The sequence below is a fragment of the Argentina anserina genome, chromosome 6 (genome assembly GCF_933775445.1).
Source record: "Argentina anserina chromosome 6, drPotAnse1.1, whole genome shotgun sequence".
Taxonomy (NCBI): Eukaryota; Viridiplantae; Streptophyta; class Magnoliopsida; order Rosales; family Rosaceae; genus Argentina; species Argentina anserina.
In genome coordinates this window covers 32,298,500-32,305,776 of record NC_065877.1, presented here as the reverse complement: position 1 = coordinate 32,305,776, position 7,277 = coordinate 32,298,500, and the positions used below count along the sequence as shown (strand labels likewise).

The 7,277-nt window shown below is 39.9% G+C and overlaps 1 pseudogene; it reads right to left on the bottom strand.

Annotated features, from left to right (window-relative positions):
- Nucleotides 1–5,400: 5,400 nt before the first annotated feature.
- Nucleotides 5,401–7,040, bottom strand: LOC126797894 (peroxidase 27-like; annotated as a pseudogene).
- Between the last annotated feature and the right edge of the window lie 237 nt (nucleotides 7,041–7,277).

The following is a 7,277-nucleotide window of genomic DNA, read 5'->3' as shown; positions in this document are numbered from 1 at the left end:
CTAATCGACCAACTCACAAGCTAATGAGATACTGTGAGCGAGATTCATGATATGTCTGGATTTTATAGCCATGTTAGGCCTTCAAAATTGTAATGACATTACTGGCACAGAGTTAATTATGAAACTTACAGCTCCTACATTATTTTTGAAACAATATTAAATGGAAAGCATGCACAAGAGTTGACGATTACGATCTGTGAAAAAGCTATGAGGTTGGTAGTTGGTACATAAAAATAAAACCAAGACTGAAACCTGCATAACCTATTTCCTAGGCACTAGTGCCCCTCTTCTAGTTTATCATTGCCATTAACTCAGTCTCGATGAGCAAATTCCCTGGTTCTGTTTTTTTTTTTGTTTCTTAGCATATTCCTTAATAATACTATGCATATAGTAGAGATATGTGTTGACCTTAGCCCCCAAGTAACATGAATGCTAGCTAGCTCATGCATATTAATAATTGATCTACTTTTGTTTATAGTACAATCACTTTGCATGTAACATTTGTTCCCATGAGGTCAACGAATTGAGGACATAAATCAAACAGATCGAGATACTTAAGTTATGTCTTTTCATTTTGTTGCCAACAATTTATTATTACTAATTAGCTAACTGAATGTGCTGGCAATGATGCCTTCTGGAGGATAAGCTAGAAAATAGGCAGACTTAGGTCTCAAGAAGTGGGCAGTCTTCAAAAATTCAAGAGCTGGAGGCTCAATTATACAAAGAAAATAGATCGATCGATCGATCAAATTAAATAAGGACACCTTGAGTGACAAGAAATAGGTCACTTATTGTCCTCAGAAACGGCACATATTGCTTAGATTCAAAAACACAAATTCATTTGTCACTATTTAAGAGTTATTCATGCGACGAAATTGAGAAAAGCTCCAAGATGTAGGATGATCAAGATACCTTAAGTATAACAGAAAGCTATATGTTCTGAAACAATTCGAAAGTCAATTATTGTGCAGAAATCTTATGAAAGATTTAATCATGATCAATTGAACAAATTCAAAGGTGGCAATTGTAATACCCCGAATTTTCGGGTTTGATTCGTATAAATTCTTGTAGATTATTAAACTTGGAATGAGTAAAAATCGCATTTTTCATTTTCTCGTCGATATCAGATGAAACGAATCCGATCTCGGAAATTAAAATGAAAAAACGTTACGTTTTATGTGACTCGAGAGTCGACTTTTTAATTCGTCGCTCGTCTCTGAAAATTTTCTTCATGGAAGTTGTAGAGCTTGCTGATACAAGTTCGTGGATACGCAGCGCACCTTAATCGAACGTCGTATGTGAAAGTTATTATCGACGGAAGTTGATTTCCGATTTTGAAAGGCTATAAAAGGATTTTTTTTGGAAACTTTCCGAAAAAATCAGATTTTCCCCCGGTTTCTCTCTCCTCTCCCCCGACTCTCTCTCTCCTGTCGCCGCACCCTCCTTCGACGATCTCCCCCCTCCGGCTACCGTGCATGACACTGCCGATGTCGTTAGGACTGCACGACCGAGCCACGTCGATCTGTGGCACCGGCGAGCCCCCCCGCACCGTGACGCAGTGCCACCGAGAGAGGACAATTGCTGCATCGATGAAGACGGCGTCGTCGGCAACGCTGGAGCTCGGGGCTACGACGACGAGTCTTCCTCCTTCCTTCTAGGCACGATTCCACCAGCGGTTGAGGCTCGAATCGAGTTGCAACTACTTCGATATCCAAATCTCAATTCGGGATCTTACGGCGGCGATTGCGATGGTTTCCGACCGGCTTGGGACAAACTGAGGTGGTGGTGGAGTGCGTGTCGCCGTCTGTGGCGGAGCGTGGAAGGAGGTGAGGGCGGTAGGGGCTAGGCTATCGAGCTAGGACGGCTTAGGAAGTGAAATTACGGTGTTTTGGGGGCTGTGTGTGAACAGTAATTTTGTGAACATTGTTCCATGAACAGTAAAATTGTAAACAATGTTTTGCCAGTAATGAATCGCCGCTTGTGAATTTTACGTATCGTTTTTCTAAGCAATTTATCATGCTATTAGGTGACTGACGAAACGAGTGAGGGAATTACTTTCAGTGTTGTGGAAAATTGCACGCAGGAAATAAGGTGAGTAAATCTCACTATGATGAGTCTACCCTTGGCGATGACTCATATATACGATTTCTCAAAAAGATTGAATTATGACATGTATATAATATAGTGAGTGTGTGTATGTGTATAAAAATGGTAAATACGATACATATATATGAGTTGCTATATTATATAATGTTACGTTTTATTTCCAAATGAGTTTGTATTATGACAACTATATTTATATTGTTGAGCAAGAATCGCTTGGTTGTTGTACAATAAATATGCGTTGATTGTTATATTGTACGTGGTTTTAACATGAAGTCTTGTTAAAACGTTTTTCTGGTGTTCGGATGTTGTTGGCAGTAATCGGAACCAAGCCTTGGCCGTGTGTCAATTACGATAAGTTAGAGCTCTAGTCTGTCTATCGGTGTACTGCATGAGGGGTAACAGATGGGTTGCCTGGGTCTCATGAGTACCCATATTTTTGTGTAATATTAGGTAACAGATGGGTTGCCCAGTATCTGTTGGCATACTGCATGAGGGCTAACAAATGAATATATGGGTCTCATGAGTATTGGGTAAACATATGGGTTGCCCAATGTCTCATGAGTACACATATTTTTAAATATTATTGGATAAGCAGATGGGCCGTCCAGTCTCTTATGAGTACATTTATATTTAATGTTATCAGTTATTTTCTTGTTGTATGTGATGTGTGTTATACTGTTGGTTTACTCATACGAGTTGCAAAGCTTACTGGGTTTGTGTTTACAATCCCGGTGCACCTATTCAATGTTGTAGGGGATAGTTCTGCAGGTGTGGATTAGCATAATTGGAGGGCTTACTCTGAATATTGTCAGAGTTCATTTCTTCTGATTGAGAGAATTTTTGTCACGACCCTAAAATTTCGAGTATGAAACTCAAATTTCAAAGTCATGAAAAACTCTAAAACAATCTCAATAAATCGAAATCATTTTAATGTCACAACGGATCATTTCTGAGTTCAAAATACAACTTAGTCAAACCGATTATTACAAACCAAATTTATAATTCGACATTAGAACAAATGGAAATGTATAAATCCTCACAAAAATCCTCACAAAATCCTCACCACAAGATGGAAATAAACAACTTCGAGTCCTCAGAGTGGTTCGTCAATTTCCGCTAATCCACACCTGCGGAATTATCCCCTACATCATCGAATAGGTGCACCGGGATTGTAAACACAAACCCGGTAACCTTTGCAGCTCGTATGAGTAAAAAAACAATTACAACTCGCATAAAAATATATATGAAAATCCACAAAACATAAATTATAAATGCACTCATGACTCATTAGACGGCCTATCTGGTTGTCTAATAATATGAAAATATATGTGCTCATGAGAAGTTGGGCAACCCCTTTGTTTACCCAAATGCATTTATAATACGGGTACTCATGAGCGCTGGTACACCTCTGTTACCCCTCATGTAGTACACCGCTGACATTGGATAACCACTTGCTACCCAATATCAAAATATATGGGTACTCATAAGCCGATAACCCATATGTTACTTCTTATGTAGTACCCCGGCAGACAGACTAGAGCTCTACCGTATCGTAACTTTCGCCCGGCCAAGGCTAGGTTCCGACATGCCAACACGTCCGAAGACTGGTCCGAAGACATAAACACGTCTGAAGACTGGTCCGAAGACAGAAGACACGTCTGAAAACATAAAACACGTCCGAAGACATAAACACATTCGAAGACACACGTTTTAACAAAACTAATGTTAAAACCACGTACAATAATCATCTTGTTATATTGTACAAATCAAATCACATGCTCAATATATATATCTCAACACCAAAACGAACTTATTCACAACGCAATCACGACAGTATATAATATATCAAACTATATATATGTACCTATTTACCATTTATACACACACACATTCTACTATATCATATACATGTCATATTTATTCTTTATAAAACCGCATAATCCTGAATCTCCATAATGGTAGATTCGTAAATGTGAGATTTACTCACCTTATAATCTCGAGCGTAATTCCACGATTTCGAAAGTAAATCATTTACTTGAATTATCGATCACCTTGAAAAGATAAAAAGTGAGTTTAGAATTGTTACGTAAAACTATAAATGCCGAAACAGTAATGATATTTTACTGTCTAGCAAATTTCTGGTTTTTACGAATTACTGTTCACAAGTACTATTCACATATTTACTATTCACGTATTACTGTACAAATGCATATCAATTACGTATTCATGTACGTATACATACAGTTTACGTATTTTATGTACGTATGTATACTATTCAATCGTAAATATTGTCTCAGTAAATAACCGCCCCAAATCTCTTCCTTTCTTCCCCCTCTACCTCCTACTGCCTCCAGCCACCTCCATGCCCCCAGCATGCCCCCTCACGTGCCACCTAAGGCGGCGGTTCCCTTTATTCCTCCTCCTCCTCCGATCTCCTCAAATCTCCATCAAATCCACTCAAAATTCATCCACAAACATCACAACCATCAAATTGAAAGCATCATTACCTAGATCGGAGCTATGAACTCCGAATTGGCGCCGGGAATGATTGAATTGCTGGCGAGCTCTTCACAGGAACTTCGTTCGTCGATGCGGCTCCTCGGCGGCGTGATGGGTCGCGTCGTGCTCGGAGGAGGATGGAGTCGGACCGGCGAGGGCCTAGGGGCCGGTGGTGATGGCCACGTCGCCCGGAGGAGGGAGGTCTCGGTGCGATTTGCAGAGGGAGGGCTCGGAGAGAGAGAGAGAGAGAAGGCTCATGGCGGCGAGGCAGACTGCGCTGAGTTCGGGGTTCGACGTGGAGGGCCTCGTGAGGCTGTAGGGCGATGCGGTGAGGGTCACGTCGCTCCGGCTGGTGAGATCGCCGGAGGCGATTTGAGGGAGAGAGAGAATCGGGGGAAGGCGAGAGAGAAGAGAGAGAAAGAGGGAAAGGGAGGCGGGGTGATGGTTTCCGAAAATGGAAACCCTAACTCCATAAAATTTCCTTTTATACCCATTTCTAAATCGAAAACTAACTTCCGTCATTAATAACTTTCACGTACGACGTCCGATTAGGACGCGTGACGTGTCCACGAACTCGTATCGACGAGCTCTACAACTTTTGTGAATGCAGTTTTCTCAAACGAGCGACGGAGTAAAAGTTGATTCTCACGTCGCGGAACGTAACGTTTTTCTAAATAAAAGTTCCGATAACGTTTCCGTTTTCGATTTCCGACGTCGCAAAGCGAAACAAACATGTTTAATGAATTTCACAAACTTTATAAACTTAGAAACAATCCAAAAAATCGGGGAAATCTTACATTTCCATTTGTTATAATACTTGAATTATAAACTGGTTATGTATTTATTAAGTCGACTGAGTCGTACTATGAACTGGTTATTGAAATCTGTACGACCGATCATCGGCTGCAACTTCCTTGAGAAAACGACAAATTGTTACATCATTAAACAAAAAACTTACACTTGCAAATTCGATCACCAGCTGAAACAAAAAGAACAAAAGCAGATGAAGAAAACTTATCATCAGTTAACAAAAGAACATTGCTTCCTTATTTCACCATTTTTGCCTGTGAGGACTCCAATGTTGCCCATTTTCACCATCGATGCAGCAAAATCTTGTGCAAAGGTGGCTCCATGAGTGATGGCTTGGGTTGTGACATATGCTTTCGTCTCAATATCATCAAGAAGAGCTGCATCAGATTCGAATAGTCCTCTTCTTTTGGCCACAAGAGTGTAGTAATCTTCATCAAAGGTTTTGAAGCTACCAGGGTCCATCTCAACAAGTGTGTTGGCATCCCTCGGCTTACATTTTATCTTCAACTGAGCTACGTAGTTCCTGTCCAATTTGGGGTCTGCGTCACCTTTACCGGTGAAATTGTATAAACGATTCGAGAATGATGAGCAGTGAGATGTCCCAATGGTGTGTCCTCCTAATCAGAATCAAAAGGAGCTAGAGTTAACATAAGTTTCTTGAAGCATATAACAAAGTACAGAGAATATAGAAGATGTTAATCAAAATATTTTGATCACTACCTGATAGGACAACTAGGTCTTTAACAGATAGACCCTTTGAAGCAAAAATTGCTTTGAGCTGAGCTATGTTAGCAAAAGGAGGTGGTAAGTTTGTCAAGGTCTCCGAGGCTATCGACACTCTTCCATCTCTTCGTCCGGTAGGAACTTCCCAATAAGGACCATGAAGCTAGAAGAAAATAAAAAACTATTTAGCTTCTTATTAATAGATATTCTGATAAAAAAAAAACTGAAGTGAATGAATGTTTTAGTACCATTGATACTGCGTCACGAGCTACTAGGGTTAAGATATCAGCACAAGAAACAACGCCAGGGCACTTCTTTTCTACAGCAGCTTTTACAGCATCTATGACTTGGAACCCTCTTAAGCTTTGGTTAGGGATTCCATCTCTCTCAGCTTGATTCTTTGCTGTTGATTTCAACAGCACAGAACCATCACAACCCTACAAAAAGATATAACCAAAGTTTAATAAGCAGGAATCCTCAAAATGGATGTAGGTTTCAATAATTGAATGTCATGCAACTAATAGATTACACAATAATGGTACTGCTAATGGTGTTGGTCCTTAGTTAATCATACTTATTTGTGTATGCAAGACAAAAAGTAATGCAGCCAGTTAATTACATACCCTAACAAAACAATCATGGAAATGCATTCGTAGCAAAGGAGCTGCAAGAGTTGGTGCCCGAGATATGTACTGATACGTAGTCGCATGGACAATAGCCTCTAAATCCGGGCATGTTTTCTTGTAGAATCCAACTTGCAGTGCATTAGTAGTGGAGTCTAGGGCAAAAAGAACAAGCAGGAGTTGAAGTGAGAAAAATGCGACAAGCTTTTGAGTACGAGCCATTGTCCTCAGGAAGACGTAGCAAACACTTTAGAAGTGAGATGTGATGCTATGAGACATATCTCTGGGCTTTATAGCAATTCTAAGGCCTTTGAATTTGTCATCAGCAAACTGTCCCTTAGTATTTTATGAATTTTCTTTATAGTTCTTGAAACGATAAGACATGTAGCAAACTAGTTGACAACTCCGTATCAATATATAATAAGAATGATGAAAAAGATGAGAAAATATAATCCGAGTTGTATATAACTCACTATAAGATTGAGGAAGAATAAGCTTTGCCAACCCAGTTTCTAA